The sequence below is a fragment of the Aotus nancymaae genome, unplaced genomic scaffold (assembly GCF_030222135.1).
Source record: "Aotus nancymaae isolate 86718 unplaced genomic scaffold, 86718_ANA_hifiasm-v0.15.2.pri h1tg000022l_1, whole genome shotgun sequence".
Taxonomy (NCBI): domain Eukaryota; kingdom Metazoa; phylum Chordata; class Mammalia; order Primates; family Aotidae; genus Aotus; species Aotus nancymaae.
Window position 1 is genome coordinate 46,337,454 of NW_026988435.1, and position 11,796 is coordinate 46,349,249.

An 11,796-nucleotide genomic window follows, 5' to 3' on the forward strand; every position below is an offset into this window, starting at 1 on the left:
AAGCTATTATCCTGCCTCAGCCTCCGGAGTAGCTGAGACTACAGGCACCTGCCACCATGCCCTGCTAATTTTTGTATTTTTAGTAGAGATGGGGTTTCTCCATGTTGGTCAGGCTGGTCTCGAACTCCTGGCCTCCTAAAGCGCTGGGATTACAGGCGAGAGCCACCACATGGCGCTGCTTTCCATCAGTTTGACTCCCGCATCTGTTAGAAACCCCACACGCGTCCTTGTTCCTGCTGTGCTGTTTGCTTTACACAGTCATCGTCTTTGACTGTTAGGTCCCCAAATGAACCACCTGCCCCTGCCTCAGGGTCTGCTTCTGGAAGACAGAAATCTCCAACAAAGTGGGGAATGTCACTTATGGAAGGAGGGGTAGTTATGCTCACGCCCCCCGAAATGGATGAAGGCGGAAGCAGTGCCAGTGATTATGCGGGTGACTGACACCCATGATGAAAGGGGCAGCCCGCACGGGAGTCAAAATATATTCAGCAGGCCGGGTGCGGGGACTCAGGCCTGTAATCCCAGTTCTGTGGGAAGCCGAGGCGGGCAGATCACTTGAGCCCAGGAGTTTGAGACCAGCCTGGCCAACACGGTGGAACCCCATCTCTACTAAAAATACAAAAATTAGCCGAACGTGGTGGCATGTGCCTGTAATCCCAGCTACTCGGGAGGCTGAGGCACAAGAATCGCTTGAATCTGGGAGGCAGAGATTGCAGTGAGCTGAGATCATGCTGCTTCACTGCAGCCCGGGTGATAGAGCGAGACTCCATCTCAAAAAATCTATCTAATTCAGCAAAACAGGACAGAACCCAAGGAGAAATGGCCAATACAGCAGCTTCCTGGGGACTTCAGTGCAAGCCCCTTGGGTAGAAAACGCAGATGAAGACAAACATGAGCTGAGGACGGGGGTGTCGGGTTGCACAGTGGACGATCCTCTCTGCTGGGCATGGTCCCTCCACCCACCCCGGTGGGCCGGCTGCCTCTCCAAACCCACACGGTGCCCGTGGAAAAAGGGCCACATTCCAGTCATACGCATCACATATTTTCTGACTGCATATAATTTCAGAAATCAAAACCAAAAAGTTAACTTTGGAAACTCTACATATATTTGGAAATTTAAAAATGTGCTTCTAAATAACAAAGCTCAAAGCAGAGAGCCTGAGGGAAATTGGAAGATACTCGAAGCAAGTGATAAGAAGCACAGCACAGGTCAACACGTGTTTTGTCTCCCGGCAGCTCCAACCCTGCGGAGAATCCTGGAGAAATTTCCGCAGGAATGTGCGGTGAATAGACACGCAGCCTGTTCCTGACAGCACCGTCTGAGCGAAGGACCCTGGAGATACCCTAAATGCCCATCGTAGGTTCCTATGTTTTCCCACACCCCGCTTTCTTTCTTTGCCCTGGCCCCTCTGCAGCCCAGCCAGCTGCAGGGTTTCCCTGTAGGCCCGAACCCAAGCTGGGCTTTGAGTATTGTCAGGCACTAAGAAAGGCATTGAGGCTGTTGTTCAGAACACGAAAAAGTCAAACACGTTGCTGAACACATAGAAATCAGCCCCAGCCCGAGCCAAATTCCTTAAGGCCTCACATCGACGCGATCGCCCGACCCCTTGTTATGGACAGACCCGGGTACGGCCTCTCCCTTTTCTGACCTCCGTGCGTAGATCCCTTTGCTAAATGCTCTGATGATTCACCCTGGTGTCCAGGGCTTCCTTCTTTGGAATCTCAACCTGCCCCATCTCATTCCCTAGAGACAGATGCAGTGGGGAGGTTGGCAGAGGCAGGGGTCGGGGGTGTTTCGTGGGGTGGGGTCTCCCTCTGGGGTGATGAAAGTGTTCTGGAGGCTGGGCGCGGTGGCTCACGCCTGTAATCCCAGCACTTTGGGAGGCTGAGGCGGGCAGATAACCTGAGGTCAGGAGTTTGAGACCAGGCCAGGCTTGGCCCCCGCTCCTGCGGGCTCACCCACCGCTAGGGGCACAGCCTGTAAGTCAGTGGGTGGTGAAGCGAGTGGTTTCAGATCTGAGATGGCAAAAAGACGCTCCCCAAAGCCAGCATTACCCACCAGCGAGCTCTGTCCTGAGCAAAGGACACTGAAGGATTAACCTCAGGTCTTCAAGAGGGAACCCATCTAACAACCAGTGAGGAACCGAGGCATCCCAGCAACCACACACGGGAGCTTGGCATGCGTCCTCCCTGTTCGGACAGCAGCCCCAGCCTAACCAACAGCCTGGTGCAGCCTCACCAGGGACCCTGAGCAGCATCTTCCTCCACGCAGCTCCCCCGCTCCTGACTCACAGAAATTGCGCGAACGACGTTTGCCGTCTTCAGTTTCTAAGTGTTGGAGTGATTTGTAACGCAGCCATGGGTAACAAATGCAGAGGAAGGTGGAATCACCGTGCGCACTTTCTGATCGTCCCTAAACACCAGAGACATAAATCAAAGGCCTACTGTTTGCTTTCAGTCTATATGAAATTGCGGTCAAAAGTGGTATAAAGAGAGAAAATGCGCAAACCTGCCACGGGGTTCCGAGGACAAGCTGGCGGCCGGCGGATCCCGGGATCCCAGGAGGGAGTCTGTGTTCCTCGCTCAGGAATGCTTCTCCAGCACGCATCTCTGAACTGGATTCTGGAACATGGTGGGATGTGGAGACGCAGGTGGAAAGCCTTTCCAAATGCCACGTCAGCGCAAGCCAAGGCCAATCAAGGATCAGATTGGGTGTGTTCTTAAGAATGGGCCAGGCGTGGTGGCTCACGCCGGTAATCCCAGCACTTTGACAGGCCAAGGCGGGTGGATCACCTGAGTCCAGGAGTTTGAGACCAGCCTGGGCAACATGGTAAAATCCCATCTCCACTAAGAATACAAACAATTAGCCGGGTGTGGTGGCATGTGGCTATAATCCCAGCTACGCAGGAGGCTGAGGTGGGAGGATCACCTGAGATAGGGAAGTTGAGGCTGTAGTGAGCCGGGATTGTGCCACTGTTCTCCAGCCTGGGTGACAGGAGTGACAAGTGTCTCAAAAAAAAAAAAAAAAAGAATGGCTGGTAATTATACAAAGGAAATGTGCCCACTTTCCTTTAAGCAGTGTTCTGCAGCCTCAGCCTCCCACGCTTATGGGATCCTCCCACCTCAGCCTCCTGAGGGTAGCTGGGACTACAGGCCTGGACCACCATGTCCAGGTAATTTTTACATTTTTTGTAGAGACCGGGTGTTACCATGTTGACCAGGCTGACCTCGAACCCTTGCCTCGAGTGATCTTCCTGTCTTAAACACACTGTTGGGATTACAGGCGTGAGCCACCACACCCGGTTGGCCGAAGCATGTTTCTTAAACTTAATTGTTTCTTTACCACTTTTATTAATATGTTTTCTTTTGCTAGGCCCATTTTAAAGTTAAGGAATGCTTTTTAATACAAGTATCCTATGTATCTTAATTGGTTTAATTATTAATTTATTTATTTGTTTTTATTTTTATTTTTTTTTTGAGACGGAGTTTCGCTCTTATTGCCCAGGCTGGAGTGCAGTGGCGCAATCTCAGCTCACTGCAACCTCCTCTCTCTTTCTTTTTCCCTTCCTTCCTTCCTTTCTCTCTCTCTCTCTTTTTCTTTCTTTCTTTGGTTCTTTCTTTCTCTCTCTCTCTCCTTCCTTCCTTCTCTCTTTTTTTTTGAGATGGGGTTTCCCTCTTGCCGCCCAGGCTGGAGTGCAGTGGCGTGATCTCAGCTCACTGCAACCTCCACCTCCTGGGTTCAAGTGATTCTCCCGCCTCAGCCTCCTGAGTAGCTGGGACAACAGACGTGTGCCACCACACCTGGCACTGCCACACCACAACTGACCATAGCTAGGAACTGGCAGGGCCAGGGGGCTGTGGAGCTGCACCTGAGGTGGGAGTCGGCTACCTGGAAGGCCCCTTTTGAGGAAAGGTGGTATGTGTGCCCCAGTAACGCATCTGATGGGGATGGGGAGGGGCCACAGGTGGATGGCAGGAACGTGGCTGCAGGAGCTTCAGCCAGAGAGGGAACAGAACCTCTGTGAGGGGCTGGAGCTGCGGGCCCCATGCAGCACCCTGGAACAGGCGTAGCCAGGAAGGGCGTGGTATGGCTGGGATGCAGTCCAGCACACCAGTGTTTGGAGGGCATGCCCACCTGTTCATACCAGTGTTTGGAAGGGCACACCCACCTGTTTGGGGGCACTTTAGAAGCACTTAGTGAACACTAGCCCCTGTTTTATTGACTAATGTTACTCAATGTGAAAGGAAAATGAACCTTGGGACCCCAAAATCACTAAGTTATTTATACCGAAGGGAAACATCAAGCAGGGAACTGCGTGGGGCAATCCTGCCTCCCGTTCTATTCAAAGTCACCCTCTGCCCACTGAGGTCAGTGCACACGTGATTCTCCCCCACCTGTGAAAGGCCCCCCCTGCGTCACGCTGCCCTCTTTCCAGACCTAACCAAAGCACATCTGTATTAGTCCGTGTTCACCCTGCTATGAAGACATCCCTGAGACTGGGTCATTTACAAAGAAATGGGGGGCCGGGCGCGGTGGCTCACGCCTGTAATCCCAGCACTTTGGGAGGCCGAGGCAGGTGGATCACGAGGTCAAGAGATCGAGACCATCCTGGTCAACACGGTGAAACCCCGTCTCTACTAAAAATACAAAAAATTAGCCGGGCATGGTGGCGTGTGCCTGTAATCCCAGCTACTCAGGAGACTGAGGCAGGAGAATTGCCTGAATCCAGGAGGCGGAGGTTGCGGTGAGCCGAGCTCGTGCCATTGCACTCCAGCCTGGGTAACAAGAGCGAAACTCCGTATCAAAAAAAAAAAAGAAAACGGGTTTAATTGACTCATAGTTCTGCAGGGCTGGGGAGGCCTCGGGAAACTTACAGTCGTGGTGGAAGGGGCAGGGGCATGTCTTACGTGGTGGCAGCAGGAGAGAGTGGTGAGTGAAGGTGGAGGAGCCCCTGATAAAACCATCAGGTCTCATGAGAACCCCTCACTATCACGGGGACAGCACAGTGGAGACCACCCCCGTGACCCAGTCACCCCCCACCAGGCCTCGACCCAGACGCACGGGGATTATGGGGCTTGCCATTCGAGAGGAGAGTTGGGTGGGGACAGAGTTGATGCCTCGCGCCTCCCTAACGTGTAAAACGGAGCTGTGCGCCGACCACCCTGGGCACACGTCACCACGTCCTCCTAAGGCTGTGCCACAGGTGTGCGTCCTTAACTTTGGAAAACTAAACTTACTAAACTGACTGAGACTTGTCTCAGATATTTGAGGTTCACATCAAAGACCAGGGCAAATGCCCAGTCACGAGCATGGGTCTGTGGAAGGAGATGGGGACAGGCCCAGCGAAGCCAGCTGGGACCCCACAAGCTTCGGAAGGGGGCAAGGCCCCACCTCGTGAGCAGACTCTGCACTCACTGGTCCGGGGGGGCTGTTGGGAGGTGCAGGCAGTTGGTATTGGCAACCGGACCACAGGGGAATTGTGCACATCCGAACTGAACCCTTCTCAGGACAGACATTTTAAAATTTCACCTAAACTATGACCTCTTCATTATTCAGGTTATAGAATAAACGGTTACCTGGTTTGCTGTGAAATGGCTTGCCTCTCAGCAGGCTGCCTGCTGTGTGTATTCATCAGAGTTCAGTTACAGACCGTCTGGCGTTTGTGCGTGTCCCAGCTGGGCTGGTGTGTGCCGTGACAATCATCCACGCCTGGGATCTACTGGACCCCCGAGGAGAAAGCTTCCTTTGTGGACGGCATGGCCACTTCCACTTGCACGGCCCTGGCGGGGCGCGGGGAGCTGGAGTTCACCCGGGTTCCTCGGCCCACAGCGATAGGTGCTTCACATTCGTTTAGCATTTTACCGTCACAACGACTCTGCTGTCAATTCTGATTCTGAGTCCCTCCAGAGGTCAAACAAGGCTGGGAAGCTGGGTGACCTGGCAGGGACCTGGCCATCGCAGAGAGGGGGCTGCGGACCGGGCCAGAGGCTTGTGGTTATTCCTGGGAGATGGGAAAGCATCCAGTTTGCAGACCAGGAATCAGCACATCTGGACCGGTGGGGCAGGGAGGAGCTCTGAGAACATCCAGGGGCCTCCCACCTGCTGAGACTTCCACGCCTATTCCCTCCCAACAGCTCTCTGATCAAAGTCTCTGTGTAACCAATGGTCCCTGACAGCTTTAACTGAGGCTGGGGGAAGGATGGGCTGTCCCTCCTATTTAATTTTCTTTGTTTTTTAGACAGAGTCTTGCTTTGTTGCCAGGCTGGAGTGCGATCGAGGCTCACTGCAACCTCCACCTCCTGGGTTCAAGGGATTCTCCTGCGGCAGCCTCCTGAGTAGCTGGGACTACAGGTGTGTGCCCCCACGCCTGGCTAATTTTTTGTATTTTAGTAGAGATGGGATTTCACCATGCTGGCCGGGATGGTCTCCATCTATTGACCTCGTGATCCACCTGCCTTGGCTTCCCAAAGTACTGGGATTACACACGTGAGCCACCATGCCTGGCCATTTAATTTTAATTTTTTGTGAGACAGGTTGGAGTGCAGTGGCACCATCAGGGCTCATTGCAGCCTCAGCCTCCCCAGGCTCAGGTGGTTCTCCCATCCCAGCCTCCTGGGTGGCTGGAACTACAGGTACATGCTACTATGCCTGGCTGATGTTTTATTTTTTGTAGAAATGGGATCTTGACATGTTACCCAGGCTGGTTTCGAATTCCTGGACTCACGCCATCCTCTGCCTCCCAAAGTGCTGGGATTACAGGTGTGAACCACCACGCCTGGCCTGCCCCTCCTATGTGGTTCCAATTATTTGTAAGGGGTTGTGCAGAGAAGCTCTCCAGCTAAAGGGACTGAGCTTTTACTCCCTGCAGATGTGTGGCCTCAGGCAAGGTGCTTCTGCTGCACGGGTATAGCAGGCAATGAACGGGGGCTGTTGTCATGACGACCACGGTGATGCTGGTGGTGCTTCCCCCTGGTTCTGATTGGCAGGGTTGGTGAAGGGCTGGGGTGCTTCCTCCGGAAGGGGATTCTGTGAACCGCCCGGAGAAACACTCCCGCACGTCACAATGTTCCCACGCGCGCTCTTATCTTCTCTTTCCTACAAGATTCCAAATTCCCTCCCCAAGAGGTGGCAGGAACCTGAGTCCCAGCTGCAACCAACAGAGAAGTGAGCGAGCCGTGTCCCTCGTCCATCCGGCCAGTCAGCACCTGAACCGCTCCACGCACGCCAGGGGCTCCAGATGCGGGCCTTCCTCCTGGCAGCCTGGCAGCTTTGCATCTGTAAGGCGTGTGTTACCGCAGCGTGCCTTTCAGCGTTACATAAGTCACTCGAGTGTACTGCAGAAAGAGAGAGAGGAAGAGAAAGAGGCTGCACTTGTTATGGGCTGAGCGTTTGGGTGGGCATGCCGCCCCCAGATTGACGTGTCGAAGCCCCAACCCCCCGCACTGCAGAAGGGGACTGCGTTGGAGAGGAGGTCCTCGCGGAGGTGACTGAGTAACTTGAGGTCACTAGGGTGGGCCCTGATCCCATCTGACTGGTGTCCTTGTAAGAAGAGCAGATGAATACACAGACACACGCAGAGGGATGGCCCTGTGAGGACACAGGGAGGAGGCGGTATCTACATGCCAAGGAGAGCCCTCCGTGGAACCAGTCCTGCCAGCGCCTTGATCTTGGACGTCCAGCCCCAGGATGTGAGAGGATCCGTGTGTGCGGCCGAGGCACTGCAGCCTGCGTGCTGTGCACAGCAGCCCAGGAAACAAGTCCAGCACGTCAACGAGGCTGAGAAAACCCTTGTCCCTGTGGCCCGCACTGCCAGAGGGGTCTCCCTGCTGTCAGGAGTCTGCTCCGCGCTGTGGAGCCTTCTGGGAGACAGGCGCTTCTCAGGCTGGGTGCACAACAGGGCCACGGCAGGGCAGGGCTCCTGTGACAGGGCCTGGGTGGGGTTGCCAGGTACAGCCCTGTTGAGTAAAGGCCTCCAGGGAGGTGGATTTGTAGAGGGAAGACTCAGGGACAGAACTTCAGAGAAGCTTGTCAGTGGCTTTCCCCAGTTCAAATTCACCTGATCCTCGCAGAGACCCATGAGACCAGCCGGGCAGTGCCCACCGCCGCCTTTGACCATGCAGAAAGCAGAGGCTCCGAACAAGACGATCTGCCCCCAGCAGAACCCCCACAGTGACAGCAAGCGCACAGACTCCTCCTCCAGCCTGGCCACCCCCCCACAGGGCTGTGTCCAGAGGCAGAGGGGGCTTGTGGTGGCAGGAGAACCCATGCCTCCCACCCCTCGCTGCACTGCACTCAGAGGGTGGGCACCGGAGACTGCGTCCTCCCAGCCCTGGTAGAAAAGAACAAAAACATGAATTTTACGAGCCCGGGTTGAGTCTGACGCTGAAGGAGGGGCTGATTTTTAGTGTAATGACAGGACCAGGGACATTAGGAAATTAACCAGAAGAGAACTGAAAGCGAGGGAAAGGCCCTGATTCCTCTTCTAGTGTTTTCCAAGAAGCGACGCTGGCTTGTGTTTATGGCCTGTGTGGTGCCTTCCTCTGCGGCGGCCCCAGGCAGGAGGGGCGTGGTCTGAGTGTCACCATCTAACATTCTCTTTCTCCCGGAAGTAACTCTTCTGTTATTTGGAGTTTTGCATTTTTTTTGAGATGGAGTCTCGCTCTGTCGCCCAGGTTGGAGTGCAGTGGTACAATCTCATCTCACTGCAACCTCTGCCTCCCAGTTCAAGCAATTCTTCCGCCTCAGCGTCCTGAATAGCTGGGAGTTCAGGCACCTGCCACCCTGCCCAGCTAATGTATTTTTGTAGAGATGGGTTTCACCATGTTGACCAGGCTGGTCTTGAACTCCTGATCTCAAATGATCTGCCCGCTTCAGCTTCCCAAAGTGCTGGGATTACAGGTGTGAGCCACTGTGCCCAGCCTCGAGGTTTTTTTAGGGGGGAGCCGGTGCGCAGAGAGCAAGTTTATTTGATGGATGCTGTCGGCAAACATCATCTTAGACAGACAAGATGGGAAAGGCGCTGCGACCAGAGGCCCTGGGGAGCCTCAGGCTGGACACGAGATGTTACCCAGGGAAAGGCCGGGGCTCTGGGGAGTCTGGGAAGGCCCTCAGCCATTCAGCCCCAGGCGGAAGAGCGCTTCAGGGTTGACACATCCATTGCTGTCCTCATGCCCGCCACCAGCGTCTCTCTTTCCTCCTCTGTCATCTTCTCATCCAGTGTGACAAGAACATGCTGGATTTCAGCACCCAGGACGGCGCCATTTCCTCCCTTGTCAAACTCCTGAAGTCCTTCAGCATAATCCTCACAGGCACCCTGGTTCTTGGCCGCCGTCTGCAGCTTGGGCAGGGAGTGCTCACAGCCCAGCACCTTCACGTGCATCTCTTCGCTCTTGGGGTTCCCCAGGACAACGAGCGCCTCGTGTTGGTGATGAGGAAGGAGACCCCTTTCTCTTAAGCTTCTAAAACCACTTCCCCTTAGCCTTGCATTTCAAAAAGAGAAGTAAAAGGCAAGGTCAGCGGAGGAGACAAACCCGGGGCCACTAGCCAGACCTGAAGCTTAAAGACCAACCCTGACCCCGCTCCACCCGCGCCCCAGTTCCTACCTTGTCTGTGGATCACAGGCGTGGCGTGGAGGACTCTTCCCCGGAAGGCATTGTTCTTGTTTAATCACGATTAGACCCCGCCTAAGTCACCTGCCCCTCGCTTACCTCATCAATCACGACCCTCTCACGTGTACCCTCTGATTGTGAGCCTTTAAAAGAGGCCGGGATTTTCTAGTTGGGGAGCTTGGTTCTTGAGATGTGAGTCGGCTGACTCCAGGCCGGATGAAAAGCCCCTTCCTTCCCAGTTTGGCGTTCATTTGACAGGTTTGTTCACGGCCACTCCCGCGTCAGTGGGGCTCTGGCCCAGGGCCCTCATCACGTCCCCCACATGGAATGTAAGGGCCTTGCCATCACCTGTTCAGCCTCACAGTCGGAAGGCCTCCTTGGACTCTGCGATGTCCTCGGCGAAGTCACACATCTTGACTGCTCAGCTCTGCGGGACCTGTTTCTGCAGAAATGGCTCCTTGAAATAGTTTATTCCCAGTCAAATCACATCGTGATCTAGTCTGTGCCTACATCGCCCTGCCGAAGGCACCGAGTAGCCTTCTGAGGAAACTCCCTTTCATGCTACGTTGCTGGGCTTTTTTCTGGAGGCTTCCTTGGCCGCACCAACAACAGTGCTCGAGCCTCTCATTTCCCTGTTTCTCAGGAACCGGGTGGTATATTGGATCTGTGAGATGCTGGGTTCTCCTGTGTGCATTTAAAATACCAAATCGCCAGGCGCGGTGGCTCACGCCTGTAATCCCAGCACTTTGGGAGGCCCAGGCGGGCGGATCACCTGAGGTCAGGAGTTCGAGACCAGCCTGGCCAACATGGTGAAACACTGTCTCTACTAAAAATACAAAAATTAGCCAGGCGTGATGGCAGGCGCCTGTAATCCCAGTTTACCTGGGAAGCTGAGGCAGGAGAATTGCTTAACCCGGGAGGCAAAGGTTGCAGTGAGTCGAGATCATGCCACTGCACTCCAGCATGGGTGACAAGAGCAAAACTCTGTCTCAAAAACAAATAAACAAAAAACCCAAGTCTGTCAGGCACAGTGGCTCATGTCTGTAATCCCAGCACTTTGGGAGGCCGAGACAGGCAGATCACCTGAGGTCAGGAGTTGGAGACCAGCCTGGCCAACGTGGTGAAAACCCGCCTCTACTAAAAACACAATATTAACCGGGGGTGATGACACACTCCTGTAATCTCAGCTACTCAGGAGGCAGAGGCAGGAGAATCGCTTCAGTCTGGGAGGCGGAGGTGGCAGTGAGCTGAGATCATGCCATTGCACTCCAGCCTGGGGGACAAGAACGAACCTCTGTCTCAACAACAAAACAAAACTAAACAAATCTGTTGGGACGCCAAAGTGGGAGGATTACTTACGCCCAGGAGTTCAGGAGCAGCCTGGCCACATGGTGAGACCCTGTCTCTACTGAAAAAAACAAAATTTAGCCGAGCATGATGGCTCACAACTGTAGTCTCAGCTACTGAGGAGGCTGAGGCAGGAGGATCACTTGAGCCCAGGAGCTCGAGGCTGCAGTGAGCCATGATCACACCATTGCAATCTAGCCTGACTGACAGAACGAGACCCTGTCTCAAAACAAATAAACTCCAAATCTGAACAGGTGAATTTTTGTTCTTTTTTTTGGGACGGAGTCTTGCTCCATTGCCCAGGCTGGGGTGCAGTGGTGTGATCTCGGCTCATTGCAACCTCAGCCTCCTGGGTTCAAGCAATTCTCCTGCCTCAGCCTCCCCAGTAGCTGGGATTACCGGTGCCCACTGCCATGCCTGGCTAATTTTGCACTTTTAGTTAAGACGGGGTTTCACCATGTTGGCCAGGCTGGCCTTGAATTCCCGACCTCAGGCGATCTGCCTAACACGGCCTTCCCAAGTGCTGGGATGACAGGCGTGAGCCACCGCGCCTGGCCGTGAAGTTTCAGAAACCGTGTGTATGTTTTCTTTTGTTTTTTAACTCCAGAGCCTTGAAAAAATATTTGTGTAAAAGAGAAAACTAAAGTTTTTGCTTTCTCGTGTGCACGTGGCGTGAGTCGCGGTGTGCGGGCGTCTGGGAGGAAGGGAGGCCTCCTTTTGAGAGATGGCATTACCCCGTGTTTTCTAAGAGGGAAATACCTCGCTGGCGAGTTGAAGTGGGCCTGTCCTCTTCCCTGTGGCAGGAGCCTCCTCGGGGCAGTGGCTCCCGCCTTCATGAGG

The 11,796-nt window shown here is 54.2% G+C and overlaps 1 pseudogene; it reads right to left on the reverse strand.

Moving 5' to 3' along the window:
• Positions 1-9,108: 9,108 nt before the first annotated feature.
• LOC105713615 (myosin light polypeptide 6-like) lies at positions 9,109-10,073 on the reverse strand (annotated as a pseudogene).
• Positions 10,074-11,796: the final 1,723 nt, after the last annotated feature.